At 37.6% G+C, this 24,212-nt stretch overlaps 1 protein-coding gene across 2 annotated transcripts in view; it reads left to right on the top strand.

The window, feature by feature from the left end:
* inpp4b (inositol polyphosphate-4-phosphatase type II B) overlaps nucleotides 1-24,212 on the top strand; it is a 263,968-nt gene that overhangs the window by 15,168 nt on the left and 224,588 nt on the right. For both annotated transcript variants that reach the window (XM_067584918.1, XM_067584919.1), the window contains exon 2: nucleotides 2,692-2,764. The gene's annotated coding sequence lies outside the window, so the exon portion shown is untranslated. The remainder of the gene's footprint in view (nucleotides 1-2,691; nucleotides 2,765-24,212) is intronic.

The raw sequence follows: 24,212 nt of genomic DNA, 5'->3' as shown, positions 1-24,212 counted from the left end.
AACCTGTTAGGTGTTGCCAGGAGGTGACGTTCAGGCAGAGATATTCTTTGAGAGGAGATGTGGGCTTATTAAAGCATTGTTTTGACAAAAAAAAGAATAATATTTGAGAATGAGCTTGTGCGGGATGCAAAGGAGAGCACATGCTGTCCCTACAGAAACCAAGTTCCTCACACTGGTACCCTTTATTGTAACGGGGATTATGCAATTTTGCAACAATGAAGAGCCATAAATCAATCACTGCATGATGTGGAGGCAAAAATTATATTAGACGTGTATTTTTGGAGAAATTACTATATTATAGTCTTAATACTTTGATGGTCATTAATCAAGTGTAGTTTATGCCTTTAAAAAGAGCACGATGCACTCTTGACCTTATCTTTGACCTTTTATATGCTTTTATATGCTGTTGTTCTGTTTTAGGTAAGATGTCTAGCCAGGATGTCTCACATCTTGTTTCTGTTGGCAAAATAATGTCTAGTCTGTTAGGAAAGAAGTAATAGGAAGTGCATGATACATGGTGACCCCGATTCTAAGAAGTGATCGATGGAAAAGGGGAACTTAATGCAAGAACTGGAAACTGTGCAAGAAGGGCATGACACCATATATAGAATTATTATTAATAATCTTTCAGGAAACAGGTGTCTGCAGACAGAAGTGTGACTGCACACGAGGTGCTTGTGTTGACGGTTGTGTTGGGTCAAGGCTGAAAGTATAAAGTGTTTGTGTGAGCTATTCAAGGTGCTCCCCTCGCTGCAGAGCTCGGGGAGCCTGTATGCACATGCTTTAGTGATTTATGAAAGGTAGTTGGACCGCAGGAAAAATACTGTGTCTCTGGTATTTAATTACCTTTGTCACCTAACTAGACAGCCTGACTTTTCAGCTGCTACAACAGTGCTTATAGATGTCATAAAGGCAATTCACATAAGAAGGGTCCTCAGTGAAGACTCAGACTTGATTGTACACAATCATGTCAGCCTTAAGTCCATCAGTACAACAACATTACGCTTGTTATACTCACTCATCATTCTTAGTGTCTCTTTTTAAACAGAAATACTCTTCTCATTCACTCATTGATTCAGGTTTTATTCTGCTGTTCTTTGTCTTGGTTGAATCCATGAATTTTGAGTGTCTTGGGGTTTGGTGTCGGGATTCACCCAGTTGCACAGGTTAATTTAGTATTTAATTTGTTTTCCATACAAATGGTTGTTTAGTTGATAATTGTTAAGCGTTCTCTGTTTAGAGGCAGTGGTGAGGATTCCTGCTGTTCATATTTATATACAATGGCTCTGAATGGAGATTTCTCCCCTGTTTATAGTTGTTTATTGCTATAACTGTTTATGATTTTAATACAAAACAAAGTTTAATATTATCAAATGCTATCTTTGCTATTTATTTATTTTATATTTAATTTATTAATTTATAGTTGACAGGAAACATGAGGATAAAGAGATGGTTATGAAAGAACCATAGCTAGAATCAAACTGGGGGTGTTGCGGTTACATAGTATTGTATGTCATTGTGCCTTGACCATTCGGCTACTGGGGTGCCCTAATTTGGCATTTCTAAACCCTAACCCTAAAATATTCACTTCTAGGTAGTTAAATATTTACTTGTCATTGAAATAAAATAAATAATTTGTATGCAGAATAATCAGAGCTGTATTTTCCTACATCAAAACAAACAAAAAAAAAAAGTTTAACCCTTGCTTACATAACAGGCCAATAAAATTGGCATCAACTGTCATAAAATGCAAGTAATTACTTGGCATATAGCAAAAATACAGCATCCATTTAGAGTGCATGTCATAAAAGACACCATAATGAGTACAAGTTAGTGAAGCGTTGAAGTGCCATCATCATAACATCATGCAACATAATTATGTTGACAGCACTCAACTGAAACTTGTTTTACATTGTGTCACCGCTGTTCTGCCAAACATCTGTAATTCACTACAGTCTCACATTAGCATCTCATAACCTGAAGTTTAAATTAAGTCTGTTTGAAAGACTTTAAAAACCAATGTGAATTAAGTACAGTGCATTTTCACTATGCATCAAACTATGCATAGTTTATGGGAGAGTAAAAACATGCTCTTGTCAAGTTTGTTTACAAGGAAACAAAGTTTTGTTTTTGCATATATTAAATGTAAAGTCTGGGTTTTCATGCAGGAAATTGTTTAGCAGAGGTGGTAAGCTGTCCAGATACTGGTGCATTTCTTCTCATGATCAGTTAAGTTTACAATAGCCACAGTCATACTTGCCTATTTGGTCATGTGTCTGATATTCTTATGCTGCGGCATTGCTGCTTTGTCGGTGGTATTTGGACCCCACACTGCCCTCTGGGACCTTCCAAGGCATTTTGCAGCTTGCTGGACCAGCCCTAGCCACTGCTACTCTCAGCTCAAACCATTTAAAACATTGCCTCTACTACTGCTTCTTGCTGTCTAACCTTGTTCCCTGCCTTCACCTTTGCGAACTGATATTTTCTGAAGGTCTTTTTTCCTCAAGATGTCAGACAGTGAGGGCGGTTCAGGCGGCAGTGCTGCAACTGCTGCAGCCATTCTCAGCAAGTCTTGATAAAGCTCCAGTAAACAAAACAGAGAGGCTGCACAGAAGCTATTCCAGTGCCGTTATTGGCTGTGCTGTGGCGTTGCTGCCTCCTCATATCTGTCTTCTTCCTTTATGTATGCAGAAAAATACGGAGGATGGACAGGATGCTGACAGAAGTGACTAAGGCTTCATGTGAGGGCTTTCTTTTGTAACAGGTAAGAAAGTCCTGAGAATTATTGGTGAATCAGTCATTCAATGCAGCTTTTGTCTATCCATTTTACAGTTATCATTCGCAAACGTACATAAAAATGTATGCAAACATGCATGCAAAGTAATTAAAACAGAAGGGGCGTGAGAAGTGTTTCATACTTCATTTAGGAGTTGACTGCTATGGATGGCAAGGTTAGAAATGTAATGGGCACAGAGTTAATATACAGATTACTTGTGCATCCAGACAATTAAAATGTTTTCTGTTCTGAAAATATAAGTCATTAACTGCTACATTGTAAGAAATCAAAAGTTTCATAAAAGCCACATAATGTATGTGCTCTTGAAGTTATTGGAAAATGAATTGCGTTCCTTCAGTTAGACATTTCTATGGTGAATCTCTGCCTTGATTATTTGTGATATAAGAGAAAGCACTGAGTACTACAAGTGAAATTGAAAATTCATACAGCTTGGTAATCTGTGCATTTACTGTTGCTCCTCAGTAAATCTATTTGGTTGTGCACACTGTAAGCATGTATATTTGTACAAATGCACATGTACACCTGCGCATATGTAGGCATGTAATCCTTAGGATTCTTGATTGTATTTAACAGATAAAAGGTAAGTTTAGGAATGGTTCCTTGGCTAATCACAAACCTTGGTACACAAGCCAAGGCTGCACATTTCAAGCATATTTGATGCAATCTGCTGTAGTTTCAAAGCCTCTCCTCTATAAACAGATGAGGGTAATTTGTTTTGTCAATTCAGCCAATATGTTCTAGCTGCCAACTTGCTCTCCACTGAACATCCGAAAGCAAGAAGGAAAGAGACTTAATAACTGATTTTGTTACAAAATACATTTTTACATGCACACTTGCAAACACACATGCACATCCACTTACCCATGCACACATACACTCTGTCACATGTTGTTTTAAATACGATAAGTTGAAGTTAATGGGGTGATGTGACCATAACTGAAGCTAGTTTAGCATGCAGCTCAGGTTCAGGTCACCGCTTACATACATGCTCTAAGGGCAGAGGAGGCTATCTGAGGTGAGCAAACCTGAACATTTGTACAGTTGCACAATTGCTATCCAATTTAGAACCCCTACTTTTTAAGTCTAGTGCGTCCAAATGGCTGTCTATGAGATGAACTGCTCCTTCTAGACGAGATAAAGCACACTCAATGTTCCCCAGTAAGATAGATGGGCACATTTGCATGCTGGGCTGTCACTTTCACCGCTGCCAGGCCACCTTCCTCCTTAATTTCTTTTTAGTCTCTTTCTGCATTTTACAACGTCTGGTTCTGAAAAAGGAGTACTACATAAATTACTAGTAGTTAGGAGGATGCCATGATGTCTGATGTATATTTCCCAGTTGACTGACAGTGGTCTGTAATTTTTTCTGCTGCGAAAGCCAGCAAATAGCCCATGCAAGTAAAACAATGAACTGTGGCTAATGAATAGGCCATGACAGTAGGTTTTCCAGGCAGTTAAACCAGGGGTTAATTTGGACAGAAATGACATATGCAGTATTTCTGACATAGCATTTTCATCATGTTCAGACCTAATTACTGGAAATGGAAATATCAGTAGACTAATAGAAGTTAGTCTAAATGTGATATACAGTATATGTATTGTTTTCACTTTTACATTTGTAGGTTATAATGGACAAAGCATATGCTGTATGTGCACTGTATTATACATAGTACTGTATATATGTATAGTACTATACTGTATGAATGAAAGAGCTTTAAATGCAAAGCAGCAAAGAGGACAGATGAGCAGAAGTGTCAGTGTTGGGTCAAGTGGATGTCTGTGGGAACAATTACTATACAAGGAGATGGATAATAGCAGCACTCACTCCAACACAGGTAGGAGATGCAAAGTCCAACAGTCTGTTTATTCTTACAGTCAGCAATGTTATGCATTAGTCAAAATCTAATATTTTTTATTCTGGCATGGGTTCATCACTAAAAATACAACTTATACAGCTTTGTATTTTAGCTCTTACGCCTGGTACACACAGCCTGTGTGAGCAGCGTGTGTGTGTTGCGGAACCTCTTGCTTTTCATTTCGGTGCCCATGTTAACAGATTAGAGCAGGCACACAGCACGCGTGAGATGCGCATCTCACGCGTGGCTGCTGTGGTGTGTCATCTAGAGATTTGTAGGGCTGTAGTCTCCTGGTTGACTGGTCGATTAGTTGGTCAATATGCTCTTGTCCGACCAAATTCTCATTGGTCAAATAAATGCTGTGTTACTTTCATAAGGAGAAAAGTGCTATATCAGTAGCCTTCCAGGATTAATCCATTTGCTGTGGTGGGAGGGACAGAATAACCAATTACCTGTGAAAACAGGGGTGTATTCAAAACACTCCCGTTGTTTTCACAACTTTGAACTCGCCCAACCAAACGGAGACTGCTAGATCTTACTGTACTCGCAGATCTCAGCAAACATAGACAGTGAAAATTATATGTTGACAGTCATATTGACATCACACCAGCAACATCACATCTTTCACTATAGTTTCAATGTCTATATCTGTCTATATCTGACATGTCACCACTGCGGGTCAGCCTCACTTGGAGGCGGTGACAGCGGGGTTTAACTAGCGAAATGATTAATATAATGGGTAAAAAAAACACGTCCTTTGTGAGGGATGTATGTGGCTGACACAGAAGTATCCCCAACCAGACCCCACCATGCCAGTCAGAGAGAAAGCCGCTTTCACCTCGAATATTATTTATTTTTAACAATTGAGCACATACTTCTTAATCTTTTTCTGACTAAACTAAATATAAATGAAATTTATAATGATATGAAACATGCTATTATTGAGGGCCATTATCAAAGCCAAACTCTATGTAGAAAGATAGAGCTGGCAGCAGAAGCGCTGCAGAAGCGCCGCAGCAGCAACACTGTCTGTGTGGATGCTGCAAACGTGCGAGACGCGGCAGTTCAGCAACGCACACGCACTGCTGAGGTTCATGCAGGCTGTGTGTCCCAGGCGTTAGGGTCTCGCTGACATACATACCAGTAATGTCCTTTTCTCACTGTTGTGTTATGTTTTTTATATTTCGACCTTATTCTTCCTTATAGTGAGCCTTGATTCAACTCAGTGGCCATTGCTGTGTATATAAATGATGAGGCAGGAAATAGTCTATATTTTCCCTACCATCAACATCCAATGAAAGACCAAAACTAACAATGAATTAGTATGTCTCTAAATACAAATATATATAAATATAAATATAAATAGAAATAGAAATAGAAATGAATTTTCCAGCCTATATGACTCTTAGACTGTTTGCTCCTTCTGAAGTCGTAAACGGTCACAAATATAGATATAAACAAATATATTCATTTGCAAAAAAGGCAAAATACCTAAAACAGCTTGGCACTGTAGTTTCTAACAAACATAACTCAAACAGGAGTTAAGAGTGTGTTTGTTGAGGACTATTTTCAGCTGCATATAGAGAGTATTTAAAGCACCATGACAGCGTATGTGGGGTTCATTCAAAATTATCTACAGTGCTTATGGTCATCATAATGGGAGAACATATCACCCAGTGCAATAGTGTGGCTTTTTAATTATTTAATTATGGAGTTCTATGACACAGAGGAGTAAGCTATGCTTCACCTACACGGACAATACACATTTGTAGTATTGTTGATTTTGGTCTTTTTAATGGGATTTCTCAACAATAAGATAAATATAGGATATCACGAAACTCACCCTTCACTGTCGAAAGGATCTGTGTGTGACCACTGTTCCTTTTTGCCAGTGTATTTTTCTTGGTTTTAGCATATGTCATCATGACTTTTGAGGTGACTAATGCACCAGCAGTACAGGCAGTGAATATCTGGTTTCTTTTTACTTCTGTAAGGTGCCTTATGTAGCTTTTGAAGTGGTGACAACCAAACCACTAATAAACATGTACACATGCTGCTAATTTAACTTTCACTTTTTAATTCTGCTTTATGTAGTCATTGCCTGAATTCACCAAACTAGTAATTACTGCAAGGATATTTCATTTAACTTCTATTTTAAGAGTGTTTGTGTTACTGTATTTCTTCACCACCTTCCATTGTACCTCAGGATATAATGTTAGCACAATATCCAAGACACATCAAATGTTTGCCAATACAACCTGATATGATAAAAATAATAATATTGGAGCATATATAAGGTGCTTATTTTGCAAGTGTGCTGATATAAAGGGTAATGAACAAAAGCTCTTGTCTCTTCTCTCTATTATACTCTGGTTCTGTTATACTCTACTTGAGTGGCAACCTTGCAATGAAAACAGTTTCCTCTAGAGAAAAGAACCTTGAGAGGCTTCGTTGGGATTATTAATAATCATTGTTATATCTAATGTGACTATAACTGATCTCTAAACTATCACAGCCTGTGTACACAATCAATTTAAATTGCAACAGTAGTTCTAGATGTATGTTTTTTTTTTTTTTTCTCTAACATTTCATGCATTCAGTTTCAGCAGTAAATGGAGCACTCTGTATCAGTGATGAGGTTGGGAACCAGAGGGAAATATTTATGATAGAATTAGATTATTCTTTTTTCCCTCCCTCAAACTAGAAAACTGAAGTTTCTGCATGAATTTGTCAGAGATGAAATGATAACTGACTTTCAACATCTGTGACAGCCATCTGTGACATTCCAAAGGTGGCCTTTTCTGTTTGTTCTCCATATGCTTTGGCTCTTATGAGATGAGTTGCTGGAGTCTGAATGCAAGTATTGTCATAATGGAAACCTAACAATGTCCCCTGAGCTAGAAGCTCACATTGACAATGACTGACAGACAGTTTCTGGTGATCACAGACTTAAGTCCCATTGGAGAGTGCTGCCTACTCCCGCTCATGAATACTCATAAGCTGTAATGCGGAGAACCACAAGAACTTGTTCTCTAGTTCATAAACCTCCAGGTGTCTCTTGGAGGAATGGTTAAAAATAGCTTAAGTAGGAGGAAGAAATGTGCTTTAGGGTCTATTTAAGTGTCCTGTGTCAATTAATGTCTATTATAGTCCCAAAATATTCTTTAGAGACAGTATGGTGTACTGGTTGTCTGATGACCGTTGGTTTTTCAACAAGTCAGACAATAAATGAATCATGTATATTCTTGCCACACAGTAAGTTAAGACGGATTTGAAGCATATCATAAGTTCTGTAATTTTGATTTGAGTTTGTGGCATGGTGTACAGGTGCGGCCACATCTCCAGTGAGAGATGGGGCATGAGGAAATGTTGAGAGATTAGCCTTACGTTGAGACAGCCGCAAAACCTCTCATTATTCATTCTTCCTCCTGTCAATGTGAAGTATTACTGTCTCTGCCAGTCTTGACACGCTCTTACCAAATCCACAAGGGGCCTTTCATTTAACTGCTGTTCCCTTCACAGTGCTGTTAAATGGCTCATTAGTAAGGCTAAGATGTCATGTACTGAAGGACAAATGTATTGGCTCTGCAGCTTTACCTGTGCTGTCATATACATAAGAATGGTGATTGGAGATTAGTGCTGTCTGTGAAACAGCAAAAGAGAGTTGGCCATGAAAGCAGAGAAGTGATGCACTGAGGAGATCTGGCTAATTATATTTGACAATGACGTGAGAAATATCTTGGTCGTCGCTGTTTTGAACTGGCACTGCTTTGATCCCTGCATAAACATTCAGCAAATCAATTTTAAAGTGACGTCATTGAACATTTTTATAGCTCTAAATTATAGCCCGACCGATACTGGATTAGAAATCAGACTTTAAACAAGACTAAGAGTCTGCAGCAGTGCTTTTGATGTTCACAATGACAATGCTGACATACTCATGTTACCATGTTCACCGTCTTCATGCTAATGTTTGCTAATTAGGTCTTATTAAGTACAGCTGAGGTTGATCAGGGATCGGTAATTTCATTAGGTTTGCTGGTATTTGGTCATAAACAAAGTATCACAACTTATATATTTATTTCCCCCCTCCAAAATTTTCAAATCCAATCAGTAGTTGTAGAGACATTTCACTCAAAACCACAAATGTGAACCTCATGGTGGAGTTAGAGGAAAAGTCAGATGATCACCAAAGTCATTAGGTTTCATCCCCTGAGAACCATGAACATCTGTACCAAATTTCATGGCAATGCTTCCCATAGTTGTTGAGATATTTCAGTCTGGACCAAAGTGGTAGACCGTCTGACAACTGAAATTCAAAGTTAATATTTGGGTGTCAGGAGTTTAAACAGAAAACTTTGGGAATGTATTTATGATTGAAATTCTGTCAGGTACAGCTCTATCACTGAATACATCTTCAGGGCAAAACACTTTTATTGGTATGTTTGTCTTTGAAAATGGGAAGTTGTTGCAAAACTTTCTTCATCGTCCTTTCCCCACACCTTTATTTCCCATTTCATTATCTTTCTCTCTGTCACTGTCACTCTCTCACTCTCTCTTTGTCTGTATACATCCCACCTTCCTCATCCCACCTTTTTTTTGCTATCAATTTAGAGGAAGAAATAGATCGTATCCTTGCTCCGGTAATCAATTTGTGTCTGCACACTAGGTTTCTCTATAGAAGTGCCATAAAGGGAGAACACTTGGTATTCACAAAATTGAATAATGGGCCACCATAAATTCTGTAGAGATGTGCTGTCTGTTTCAGTTATGTTTAGGGAGATCTCCACTAGATAATTTGATAGCATCTTCTGTACTTGTGTGACTTTCCTTTTCTTACACCTCAATATTCAAACCGTTATGTCTCTGGTGGTCTGGCAACAGTAAACAACATGCAGCAAGTAATGCTTGTAAATTTCACTTCACTTACATTGCGGATCTATTCTAATAAAATGGTGCTATTTAAAGTAATGTTTTGTTGTTGTGTAGTTGTTGAGGTACTTTGATATTCTGCAGTTTTACCTGTGGTTCAGTGAGCATTTCTTTCTCAGTAGTTAAAGGATCAGTGTGTAGGATTTAGTGGCATCTAGCAGTGAGGTTGCAGATTGCGACCAACTGAATACCCTCCCCTTCCAAGTGTGTAGGAGAAACTACAGTGGCTGCAAAACCCGTGAAAAACCGTGCAAAAGAGCCAGTGTTTGGTTTGTCCGTTCCGGGCTACTGCAGAAACATGGTGGTGCAATATGGCGGGCTCCGTGGAAGAGGACCAGCTCCCTATGTAGATATAAAGGGCTCATTCTAAGGTAACGAAAACACAATGATTCTTATTTTTAGGTGATTATACACTAATTAAAACATATTTATGAATATTATATTTCATTTCTGCCAAGTCTTGTCTGCTAGATGCCACTAAATTCTACAAACTGCACCTTTAACTACTATCAAAACTGCCTCAATGTATTAGAATATTTCCCCTAGTTTTAACAAACTACCACATGCTGTGATATTTCCGTGCAGTCTAAATATAGAAGTTTTTCATTTTTTACCCTAAGGCAGAAAACAACATCTAAGTAGACACATAGCCATACATTCACGTAGTCATTGAAATTCATGAGGAGAGGGGTAAAAAACAAGGCTAATTTTTCAAGAGCAGGTTCACAAGCACCAGGCCATTTGTAAAACCTGTTCAGATGAATACACATGAAATAAATGTTAACTCTGCTGACAGGCTATTAATAAAAGGCCTCACTGTTTGATTTAGAGGCAAGGCGAGGGTATGAGCCGGGGGAGGTAGGGATGCTATAAGGAGGCATTGGGAGGAGAGGCCTTATCTCAGGCTAAATGATGTCTTTTGGGCTCCTTGACTCCCTCTGGTTGATTTGGAGTTCACTTTATCACAGGTGGTACACACCAGGTGGATTAGCTGGCCAATCCAGGATCAGTGAAACAACGCTATACTGGTGACATTCAAATCAATTATATCCTCAAATGACTTATTAAGATGTACTAGATCTGGCCAGATGGAAACTAAATTAGATCAAGTATGAGAGTTAAACCAAGTGGCTGGATGAGGTGTTTGTTTTTGCCATCATACTGTCTCACATTCATTGAAGAGTATTTGAATTGGTGGATGGTTTTGCTGATTAAGTAGCCTTTGTGTTACAAGAACATTGATTAATAGGAAACAGAATTGGTTTTTTTCAGGTTTTGCATTCAAATTAGCTCCAATTTTTGCAGTGCAGATAGAGATTTGTAAGTCTGTTTATTGTTGGCGGAAGATATTATGATTCTGTCCTCTACAAATTACTTTCATAGACAACTACGGTTCGAATACTGACTTGTGTTAACTGGGTACATTTAGTACTGATGCAGGTTCACGTCCCATCTGCTTTAACCTCACTATTTATCTATGGTCTTTCCCCAACCTTAACCAAAAGCTTTTGTTTGCCTGAACATAAACATAAATACCTTAATCATGCTCAAATTTACACATCCAACAGTCATGGAGAAACATTAGCATTCAAGTCCTGTTTCTGATCAGTCTGATGAATGAAGGTCATATTAAAATCTCTTCTTTTAGTTCTTGTTTGGTCTCCACAAACTCTTGAGGGAAATATCTGGTTCTTTAGCTGCTAAATGCTTCACTGTGTTCACCAGCTAGTTGCTAATTTTGTCTGTTTGCCATTTTTAGTTGGGAAGTTAGCGAACAGTGGGCTGTTTGAGCTCTTTTATTGAAATGCACTGCCAGCTGTGTATCTGAAAATGACATTTACACGAGCAGTGAGAGTGAACCAGAACAGTAAAGTTGTGGTTGTTAAACAAAAACAATGAGCTGAAAGATGCTAAAAAGCTCTGCAGAGCTGAGGGAAACAGCCGCATAATTAATCTATGTGGGTTTGACTATGAAGTACCTCATCCTCATAAAATTATTGACTAGAGCAGCTTTAATATTAGCATTTTGTCAATATATTTATTAAAAGATATAATCCAGGCGGAATACTTTTCCCACAAAATGTATTTTGCTAATGCAAAATAACTGTATATGTGCACAATTCTTGCTTTGACATTTAGTCACAATAATAATGTGTAAATTCTATTTTAGGGTGTATTTGAAACTCTAGGTTATTTACAGTGTGTGATGTTTAAAAATCTGGAAGGCTGAAAGCAAAAATACTCAAGAAGAAAAAATATAAAGAGCTTGTGGTGGTGCCTGCAATCAGCAGGTCTCAAACATAGGCTATTGAGGCAGTGTTGATGCTTGGAGATGTTAGTTTACTAAGCAGGGGGAAAGGCTGATGTTTACCTCTTGCTGCCCCTAAACACAGCTCTGTGTAACCTGCTGTGTCTACTGTTTCCCCACCGACCTGAAAAACCCAGTGTGCAGAATTGCCCATCTGCTGGTCTGCTGGCGTGTAGTGCAGCCCACTATTTGAGATTAGGAGATCAAGGGAGTGCATGTCTTTCCTCACCCCGCTTGCGAGCTTGGGATGTGTTTGTATCCTGAGTGTGTGCTGGGTCACTGTGAAAATGTTTGATAATTTGCCATGAGGTCCGTGAGAGCAAATATACGACATAATGAGTGAAACAAAACAGGTTTCTTAAATTAAAATGAAACACATACTTAGTGAGAATATATACTTGTACACTTAGCTACAATTTATATTATAATGATCCCCCTTTTACGGTGTTATTTCAGGGTAAACACCATGTAAATAGCAGACTATGAAATTAATCTTTAACATTACTGTACATACCCTGAAGCAATAAGCAATGGGGGTGAAGTAATGTGATGTACCACATTTCCATACAGAGAGAGGTGGGAGGCAACTAAGAATTTAGTTGGGGGGGAAAAATGAAGATAAGTTCAAAGCCACGTGGAATGTGCATAGCAATGCATTACACTGTCATGGTGGGGAAAGAGATTGCAGGCCCATTCTCACCAGGGGAATGCGCCAATTATTAGATAATGTTCAGAACAAGCCGTCATGGATTAAAGCTTTGCAAGAGTCAGGATGCTCTTCAAATGAAGATAGTTTGATTAGCATACACTCAGCTTTTCCAACTACCACATGAAGTTTGAGGCTGAACAGAGGATTTCAGCCCTCTCCTAAGCTTTGTTTGCAAATCCTACAGAAGAAATGCATTGTCAAAGACAGAATTACTGTATTTCCTTGAATTTTAAACTATTCTGGGTATGAAGTAACAGTATTTTTAGTCAGGATACTGAAATAAGAATTTTTAATTTTGGTGACTATGAGAACAGCTTTGTAATCTTTGCTAGGATGCTTAAAATAGTGGTCCTTAGTTGGACTTAAGTCATTGATTAATCAATCAGTCTAAATGAAAATGAACTGACAAATACTTTGATAAATCATTGTGCTTCATTTATCAAGAACAAATGGCAAACAGTAGCTGGTTTGAGCACCTAAAATGTGAGAATTGGCTAATTTTCTCTGTTTTGTATCATTATAACTTGAATATCTTTGGGTTTTAGACAGTTGGAAGCTTGAGTTCTAGAAAATGTTGATGGTAATTTTTCACTTTTTTCTGACCTTCTGTTGACTAAATGATTAATTGAAAAATAATCAACAGCTTAATGTATTATGAAAATTATTTATTTGCAGCTTTAGTTTGTAGACTGTAATCTGCTCAAGAATTAATTAAATTTCACATTTTGTGGATACATGAGTAACAGAGAAATTGCAAATAACAGAAACGGGTCATCATACTAGATGGACAGCTGATATGTTATTAAATTTTACGATGACACTCTTTAATATATCAGTCTTGTTTGTTGCACTTTCCCCTGTTGGTCTTCATAAATGAGGTATTGTGTCACATAATATTTAGGTTGTTGCTCTCAAGAAAATTGTGGCTTTCAAAGCAGAGAGGCCCATCTGTTCATCAAAAACCTTTTGTTAGAATTGTATACAGTTTTAAAACCATCAGGGCTCAATGTCTGTAAATGCATTTAAACTCATTTGTCATATAGATTCCACTACTCTAGATGTGCTATTAGTAATGAACTATGAAACATACAATTTCTAATTAACTAGAAAATGCATTTCCTGCAGAAAATGTGTGTGAATGCTAACAGCTGAAATAAATCGCAAAGCACTGCTGAAAATGCTACAGACTTGTTCATCTGTTGTTGTTCATCTGTACAACTTTGCTGAAATTTGCTACCATGGAATATTACATCTGTAAGATATGGCAGTTAATAAGTAGTATGGTGGTGTTTCACTAGTCGCCACAAGGTTGGGCTATTGGCGCCATGCTTCAATATGCTTCACACATTCTGATGGAGAACATGTGTACCAAGTTTCATTTTATTAAAGACAACAGAATTGTAGAAATATCAAGTTATAATATTACAGTAGTGCCCCCTAGGGGTAGAATTAATTACAGACAAATGGTAAGTGATACCCAAAAACAAACTCATAAGTTTTGTTGTGGGTCATCTAAATACGGTATGAATCAAGTTTGGTGAAGATTAGATGAAATATGTGCCAACAGAAACAAAAAATATGTTTCCCAAAAAATCCAGAATGTGGGAACATTTTTCCAGGTGCAAATGGGCGTGGTCTATATCTGTTTAATCGGCATCACCCAAGGAACATATGGTGCAAATATTGTTTTGCTACAACTCACGGTTCATGAGTTATTAGCCAAAATGTATAACATGCAATAACTGACTACATGGTGGCGCTATTGGTGCCATGTTTTAATATATTAAGCATTTCCACATGGGACACCTGTCCATGAAGTATGAATACTTCAACACTTTCAGTTTTTGAGATATCAACTGTTAAACATTCCTCTCATAGACCTTCTATTATAAATTTGAATACTTTAAAAAATTATATAAAATCACTGGAATATGCAGAAAGAAGAAAAGTTATAGCATAAATGTCCTTAAAGAGCTGAACATTTTGATATTTGAATGGTTTCTGTCACTGAAAGTATGCAGAAGTAGTTAGCGATTGAAAAACCTACAGAAGAATAAATAAAGACTTGAAGAACAAAAGTGTGAATGCTGACAAACACTCACACTAAATAGTGATCAGTAGTGTCTGAGCTGGTGTTGCCCCTGCGCGGTGTGATGTTTGTTGTTTAATCATATTGTTTGGAAAAGAGGCATAAACCTAAGCTCCTCTGGGCTATTTCATATCTCTGGAGTTATTTTGTTTTCTGCAAAGGTTTTGATATCTGGCACTGAATCTCTAAATAAGTAACACCTGAATCATTGCACTCAGCATAAGCAGCAATTGGAATACATTTACTGTAGCTGCAACCTTGTTTTAATAAATGTTCAGCTAACACTTTGTGTGGGCACATGACAATCACATGACATATTCAATAATTTTTTTGATAAACTGTTCTGAATCACATCCAAGCCTAAGGGTAGTAAATATACAATGCAAATAATGCTAGTGCTGCAAGCGTCATAATTCCTACACATAGTAGGAGGAATGCATGTGACAATAAACTATAGTAATTAGGCTTTTAGTGTGTTTATGTTTACATAGGATGAAAACTAACAATTATATATTCATTATATTCATTTTTGATCATTCTTGTCAATGGTGTGTTAAAATCATTTGATCGTTTAATCCATAAAATATCAAAAATAATGACAAATGTGCATCACACACCTTCAGCTTTTGTCTCTCATAAAACCTAATCAGTGTATGAAGCTCTCCTGAGTAGCATTTTGAAATGAAGAGTTTCTCTCTCCTGTTGGCTTGCAGAAAGACAAAGCAAAAGTGAAGAATAGCCAGCATTACTGTGCCCTAAATCTCATTTCCTGTAACGTTAAAGGCCTCTTCCATCTCTCATCATCACCTCCAATAAGTGAACCATTCATGTGACACCTGCATCATTCCCTTGGACTTGTTTTCATCATCTGGGAAATTCACAAAGATCTTACCTTTTTGGTAAAACAAGAGCAATTTACAGTGTGCATATGACAAAGATTGATGCAACTTTTTGGGGAGACTTCTGTATTAGAGAGGTTTCATTTTGGGTGGTGACAAGCTCTCTCTCAAGAATTTTTTATGTGTGTGCGTGTGTGTGTGGTGTGTGTGTGTGTGAATTTTCAGTGAGGTTTTTGTGGAAACAGAGGTGAAAAGGACCAAGGTACAGTTAATTCTTGGGCTTCAGTTCATCTGTTTTCTGGGATCCTACCACTGGTCCACCCACAGTGATTTTTGATCTGGTTGCTGCAGTGTCTCTCCTTTCACCACAATGTTGTCAGGTTCCCATAAAAATGTCATTCTGCTAAATGAGATGCATTAGCCTTGTGGGGAGCATACTCTTCATCAGCTGCCTTTTAACAGGAGTGATAAACACATCTTCTTTAGCAGTGCTTAGAGGAGGAGCTGCTTCTTTTTGGCCTGCAGTCAATTAGTCTCTTGGGAGAGAATTTATCATTATCTTTAAGCAGTAAACAGACCATGATATTTCACAATTCTTTAAAAGAAAATGTTTTTGACTTTTGATGATGTAATTGTGTTAATGCGTGTTATATATACAGTGTTATATTGCATGCTCTCTTAAATGTGTCAGTAACAGTTGAGCTTAGTTACTAAGAATGTTTTATAATCAATCAAATCATTCATCTTTGAAATTAGTGGGAGAAATATTTACTTTTTAATGCCATCTCTCCACTTTTCCGTGCACTGATCAAGAGTAGAGTTATTATTGCATATGTGTCATTAAGACATGAACATTATTTATAAGCTAAACTAGCTACAGCTTGTCCAACTGATCTGCTTGTGGCTGTCAGGCATCATTTCATTATGAAAATCCTGTCAGCAGCAGCCTGAGCAGGTGACAGGTGAGCTGCAACCTCTCAGGTGAGGTCTGATGTCATAGTGAAAGATCTAGTCATAAGTTCAGGAGTTGAATGCAAAATAATACAGATAGAAGTTTCTGAGATGATTTAAAAATAGGTTTGAGCATCACTGTGGCTGTGTCATGTAACTCTTGAGTTGTGTCGCCCAATTCCACAGACTGAAAGAAGGACAGAATCTCAGGTGAGGTTTGAAAACCTTACAGCAGCTAGTTACAGAGCAGCACATTACCTACAGGTTTCTATACATTTATTTTATTGTGATGTACAATACTTCATTGTATCACAATAAGGGAGTTGATCTATGGAACAACTGCAGTGAAAAAATGAAAACAAATCTTTAAAAATAACATTTAACAGAATAGATTGGATGAACAGAGAGGTGGACTGGAATAATATGATTTGGCACAGCTAGTCTTTTTGACTTGTGTTTTTGTTTGTTGTTATTGTTTCTATGCAAGTTATATTTATTCTCTTGTGGTGTTTTGAATGTTTTTTGGCTTTTATTTGATCGAAAGTATTAAAAAAGGGGTAGGACTTTTTGTTTAGCTGCCTATATATTTTATTTTGTTATTTTAACATGTTCCAAATAAAAAATAATCTAATCTAATGTTTACTGTGACAGTCAGTATGATATGTTATCTTTAAATATTATTTTTGGTCTCAGATTTATAGTTAAGTAGTCTATCAGTAAAATAAAATGAAAAAGAATCAGAGAAAAAATAATGATACAAGTCTGATTTCAGGCAAGCTAGCAAATGCATATTCAGTAAAATAAACATTTTGCAGAGTCAGCTCTCTTTATGTGTGTATGTGTGTGCGCACATGTGCTTATGAAAGAGAAAGGAGTGATAGAGAGCAAGTACACATTCACAGTTATTTTGGTCGTCTGACAAAAAATGTCCCTACCAAAGTTAAAACCAAACCTATGCCCAGCATGGATAACATTATGTAAGGATTGCAAAAAATCTTACAATAAAACAATAAAAAAAATCTCTGCCTGTGTCCCAAATAAGCATCAAGCCAATAGAAATAGAAAATCCCCAAACAATGGCACAAACTGCAACACGGCCATCCTGGTAGTGTACATGTTCCCACTTTATGTGAAGAAATAAACATCTTCTCCTGATCTGAACATTGTTCATATGAAAATGTTAACACATTCGTAGTATACCAAGGAACTATCCAACCCCAGTAAATGCATGTAGTCTGTGTGAAGCAACAAGAAAAAAATCCCTTTGAATGATGTTGAGGCATGAACTCATCAAGCCTGTTGCCCCCATTCCCCCCTACTAAATGAAAACGAAGCAAGATAATGAAGCAGTATTTAGATATTAAGAAAATACACCACCAAATGTGCCTTACATAAACAACAATAATGTTACAGTTGGACGTCAAATTGATTAATGAGTTGGGTTTTCCAAGTGCTATCAGATGCAGATACTGTATACAGTAGGATCAGCTGTATTTTAATTAAAGTATTTATTTACTGGGAAATATTATGCTTCACTAAACCAACCTAGCCTGCGTGCAAAATGAAAGAACTAATGCCTTTAATTGAGGTGACAGCCAGCAGCATGTCAGCATCTTATAACAGCCTCCAAGGACAGCCATACTTCAAGAGCAAACAAACATTCATGTGCTCCAAATCCATAAACTGTGCAGTTATCAGAACACATACAAGAGCCAAAGCACAAACGGTAAAAGAAATGCCACCTAATCCAGAGATGCTGCAAATATCGAAGCACACACAGAAAGGGAGTGCAGATGCAACAATGGAAATTTCCTTACAGAGAAGAGACATCAAGGACGGAAAAACATACAAGAAAAAAAATACCTGGAAAGAGAAAAACCAATCAAACCAATCAAAATGAGCTTATGCATTAAAGGAGCTCTAGGCAGCCGGGGGGTGTAATGGTATGAAAGAGCTCAGCCAGTTTAACTACGTAGTTTGACTTAATATCTGAAAGAAACAGACATGCATCAAGAGAGCAATATAAGTGCAGTAAATATAAACTGTAAAAAGATCAAAGTAACATTTTTATATCAAACTAAAAAAAACCCAGAAACCTGAGGATTGGAAGTATTAAAGAAATATCCCCATTTCTGAATGGCTTGGGATGTAGCACCTTGAAGTCGATCCCAGGTAACAAGATGATTATGAAGATGATTAAATTATCCTCTGCAATGTAACTATTGTGAAGGCCTAATACCAGCAATCAGCTAACGACAATCAACTCAACACCTAACAGGCTGATTCGTATCCCAGTAGAACTCCACAAATCAGGTGATGCTGCTCCCAATGACTACATCTGCTTTATGACCCTCCCCAACTCCCAAATGATGACCAGATTTGGCCCACATATATAAGAAGGCACTTAAAAAATATGCACAACTTGGCTTTTTCAATGTGGTGGTGGTGGTAGTGTGTTATTCTGCCTTTTTAAACTGATTGACTTAAATAACAACATGACATTTACACAGATTCATGTCATGATTATAGACCGATTTTATATACATTTATTGAATGAAAATGGTACTTTATCAACTTTTTTGAGATGTTCCTCCTGTATGACAATGAAATCAAAATATGTGGTTCATTATTTGTACAATATTGGCTCCTGCTTTGTTTTACAGAACTGTGAATATAATGGCACTCTTAATAGAATAATAAATTTAAGGTGTATTAATGGCAGTGTTAATAGTTCGTCTTTGTAATGGTGTGGCATTGCACAGAAACAGGGCTTCAAGATGGGAGTGATAGGTTGAAATTAAAATGTCAACTCATCTCATTTAGCTCTCACTAAATCAAATATTTGTGGTACAAGAATGCAACAAAAAGAAGCATTTTGCTGGTGGAATTTGCTTTCAATTTGTTGGATAAACCCAAAGCATTTTTTTAATAATGAGCATTTAAAGAAAATATACTGTCTGTTGTGCAACCGTTTATGAACTAACATACTGCTACAATTGGAGAAGTTATTAACTTGGGAGCTGGTGTTTCAGCAAGGCAATAATGTGCGGTTAGAGTTCTGGCATTTTGTTGGATGTATCATGTCAAGTAAACTCCCCGATGTATGACACACAGGTATTACACAGTATGTGGCTTTGTTTGTGGATTCCTTTTCCTTATTCAGCTAGGTTGTCATTTCTAGCAAAGTTATTACCATGTATTATGTATGTGTTTAAGATTTCTTGTCAAGATGACAGTTACCAAGACAAAAGTCATTTAAATACAGTGCATATTTTCAGACAGTCTCTCCTAGAAGGCAGTCACAGTGTTGCACTCGACTCTTCACATGAAAAGTGACATAAATAGCTGTGTGATGAATGAAAAGGAGCGCTAGAGAGAGAAGTTCAAACCCTGACTCCTTTCTTACCTCTTCACAGCTGGCCAATCAGTGCGTGAAGTGGGTGTGAATGGCGGCTTGTCCGATATGGAAAGTCACAGAAATGGCTGTGCACAGCATCCTCTTATCCTCTGTCGAGAAGGTGCGGGGGGAGGGGGTTTAATGGGCTTTTCCACCATCCTACAAGCATGTCTGAAGGAGTATACAGCCACCTTTAGAGCTTTACTAGTAGTGGGACTAAAAATTTTAAACTTCCTGAATGAAGAAAGTTCAAGGTGTTCAGAATTAAAAAGGGGAAAGGTTCATTTTCTGTGGAACATGAATAGGCTCAGTGTACAGATAGTTTGGCTGGATGATTGTGCTAGAGAAAAGACATGGGTATTGCCTACAATATCAGAATTAACCTCTGGGTATTGTTAGTATTGCAGAAGGTTTTTCGGGGGAATCCAGCAGCACTGTCATGGATCAAAACTTGGTGAAGAAGAAAGTTTGTCTTGATGGTGGCACTAGATGGAAGTTTTGAGGGGGTAAACTAAATAATAACACATTACTCTTATTTAAACTAAGTTTCATGGATATCTGACCAGTAGTTATTGATATGTCTTTTTCTAGACCAAAGTGTAGGACAGAAGGGTGAACTGACCAATGTGTATCCTTATGCCTTGATTCCACCGCGCATCTGCCTCATGTTCCAGCTGTGATGTGGTGACCAGAGCTGATTATAGCCACTCTAGTCAGTGCTTGTGATCCCACCAGACGCGCTGCAGCATGTTTCAGAAGCTTCCCAGAAGCAGCTCCCCGTTCTGCTCCACTAAACATACGCGCCTAGTCAGGAAGTCAGACAAAAGAATGTCATAGAGCATCTGGTCAATTTTCAAAATAAACACCCTGTGTAGAGTCCTGTTCGTATATATCACATCAGTACATCAACATTACGTCATTACCGGTGGCACCGGGCCAGAAGTCAACCAGTCAGAGGATTTTTGTCACCATGGACTACGAGAGGTACATGTTGGAAGTGGATTTTATATGACACAACTGCTGCCATGACTGTCTGGTCCCTGGCTTCCTCTCCAGGTAGAGGGGTGGCTCTCTTCTCTCTGGTGCTGCAGTAACAAAACACTCCACTTTGTAAATGCTCCCGGTGGGGTATGATGCTGTGCGGAGTACTCAACAAAACCACGGAACAGTTGGAATGCGATGCAGCTGTGCCCGGTGGAATCAAGGCAAAAATATGAAAGATGCAAGGACAAAAATATACTGTTTTACATCCATTCAGCAGTTTTTCTAACAAAATAATTACACTTGTTCTTACTGTCATCAATAACAGTAAAGCTCTAAAGTAAATTATTCTGTTGAGGAGGTCTTTGAAATTACAGCAATTACGACTGATTTCTCTGGTATTATGATTCATCAAGTTTTCCAAGCAGCTGCTGTTTGTTTTGAACATTCAAAAAAAATCCCAAAATATAGTGTGGTACAACAAGGATATTTGGATAATGGAAAATAAGATCATGCTGCAGAGAGAAAGAGAGAGGAGGAGATGTATGTGTATGAGAATTGTGTATGAACTGTATGAGTGCACAGTGTCTCTGATATAGAAGATAGCTCATAGGAAAAAGCTGACACATTGCTGTCTTCTCACAACAAGACTTAAAAACCAGTCAGGTAGCAGGGATCTACCATTGGCTACTCTTAAAACTTCAGCCAAACCAAGTCAGTACAGGACAGACAATATTCTGGGCTCTTTCAAGACTGGTTTTCATGATTTGACTTAAATTGCAGTGATTTATAAGAGAGCTCACAGACTAAGTCACCTCAAATATACTTGAATTTGTGTTATCTGTTTCTGTTCTCTAAATCAAGAGATGTTGTAAAGGTGAGAGAGTTACTTGAACTCACTGAGGTATAAAGTTGCACTTTTTTAATACCTTGCTTTTGTGACTGTGCAAAACCCTTATTTTGCTGTTATCAAGATTTTTGGACCTTACATCAAAGTCATCATGGATAAAGGCTAATGCAGTATAACCCTCTCCACAACTTCCATTTTCTTTTCCATAAGGCCGCCAATAGTAAGTCTCTGATGTTTTCTTGTGAATGTTTACCCTACTGTTCAATTAATATACAATACTAGCTATTGTTTATTCATACTGCATAACATAACAAAGATATAGAGGCCAAATTTTATATTGACTTCTATCACATGCATGCATGCCTAGGTGGTTGCTAGTGCATATCTGCATACATTAATAATCTGATAAATATAGCGTAACATTTGCACATTAGGAATTGGTAAAAGTGTTAATAATAAGAGAATTTTAGTTTTTGGTATGTTGCAGTGCTATACAGTCACTTAGAAATGACCTTATCATTTTTATTCTAAATGAATATTTTAATTATGTGTTGTCAAACTCAATAAAATGGAAATGCCTGAAAATGTGTTAATATAAAATGTTTGTTTTCTGGTAAGGGTGAATCTCAAGACATTTATTAAAGAACTGTTAGTCTAAATTATTGTTCTGATTGAAAACATCTCTCCATAAAGCCTTTTCATCAGAGCTTAAATTGAGATATTATTTTTAGCCAGATTGCCTAGCTCTGCCATTTTCCTGTATTGTGCTGTAAATGAGCCATGAACTTGATGTACACAGTACACAAGTAGAGGCCTTAATGGATTTTGTGCTTGTTGCCCTACAGTACAGTGGTGTCACCAAATCCTCCAGAAATGTGGAAAAAGGAGTCTGCATGTTCTTATTTCTTCTTGTCAGTTGCTTTTGTATACTTTATACACTTGTAGTAGTTATCATTGTGTGTGTGCTCACATGTACAGAAGCACTGCACACTTATCTCTTCATACTTAATGCTTTTGGTGTGTTTAGGAAACATGATTGTGTTCATGCAAAACTCATTTTCTGTTGATGCCATTCATTTGCTTCTTGGTTCTAACACGTCCTATAATATCTCTGTAATGCTTTTGCCCTGAAGATAGATAAAAGCCTCTGCAGAGAATCACTGCAGCTATGAGGGCTTATCATTCATAGCCTCGACATGGAAGAGTAACCCTTCTGATGTCTGTGCTGTGGAATGTGTAAAGTTAGTGCACTATCAAATTATTCCATTAAGTATCTGCCACTTCACCTGTCACTTATGATTTGCAGAGATTTTACAGACATGCATGGGACACAAAGAGCATACTTGTCTCGTACTGTGGAGTACATTTCACACTGGTTTCATATTGTTTAATAGGCATCTACTGTAGCGTCATAAATTTACACTTTCAGAGTTTGTAGCTATAGCCTCTGTTCCATATACTGAAAGTGTAAATCAGAAACTTTTATTGGGGCATTTTATTAAGGGTGTTTAAAGCAACGAGAAAGCTTTGCTTTTATAATCTGAAAATTATAAAGCAAATCCAACCAATATCATAAATCATAACTAGTACAATATGAAAATTGTTTTGCTTGTTTTTTAATTTTTTTTACTGGTGAAATAGTGTGACAAGAAAAAAAAGAGTGACATATGTAAGATAAATAAGTGCTGAGCAAAACTCTGGAGAGACTCAGTAGTTCAGCAGAGATGTTCAGCTGAGATTGACACTAAAATGAGAATAGTTGGTCCACCTTAAAGGTCAGTCCACCTTAAGTGAGCCTGTTCAGGTTAGGCTAACACATTGTCACTAACTTCGGGGCCAACCTCCTTCACTTTTCCAGCAGTTGGGAAAACAGCAGACGGGACTTTCCTTGGTCTTGAGAAGCTGCATTTATTAACTCACACTGTAGTCTGTACTGTACATTTACTGCCAGATTGACAACTTACTGCTAACCTTTTCCTCTGCTCTGCTCACATCACCGGCACTTTTCTGCCGCTCGCTCTCTCACTTAACCACTTACTAAGCTACACTATGTTCACACATATTACTCACTGCTCTATTCCTTAACGTAGCTACACTACTCTTGTACCTTTCACGTAGATGTCCTTTGAAGAATGAAGAGAGGTAGGATGACTCAAAACTATTCCACAATAATGCAGGGTGTTATTGTGCTTGCACAGTGTGTGAGTGAAAATTATTAGTGGCCCGTTGATATTAATGATCGTGTGAAATTTTAGCAGTGGCACCCATAATTTTGCAGTGGCGATGCGCTGCTGCTGAATGAATATAGCAGAAACACTGGTGTAGGATTAAAAGTTTCTTCTAGTGAAGGTAAGGGGTCCTGTAGGTACAATAAAACATCATCTGCATAGAGGTTAATTCTATGTTGGAGGTTTGTGGTGTGGACTCTTTGACGTGATTCCATTTGTGGTGACCGTGGCTTGGGGTGATATGTATAGTGTCCTTATCCAATGGGTGAACGACT

Source organism: Thunnus thynnus, chromosome 3 (assembly GCF_963924715.1).
Source record: "Thunnus thynnus chromosome 3, fThuThy2.1, whole genome shotgun sequence".
NCBI classification, from domain to species: Eukaryota; Metazoa; Chordata; class Actinopteri; order Scombriformes; family Scombridae; genus Thunnus; species Thunnus thynnus.
This window is presented reverse-complemented; position numbering and strand designations above follow the sequence as displayed.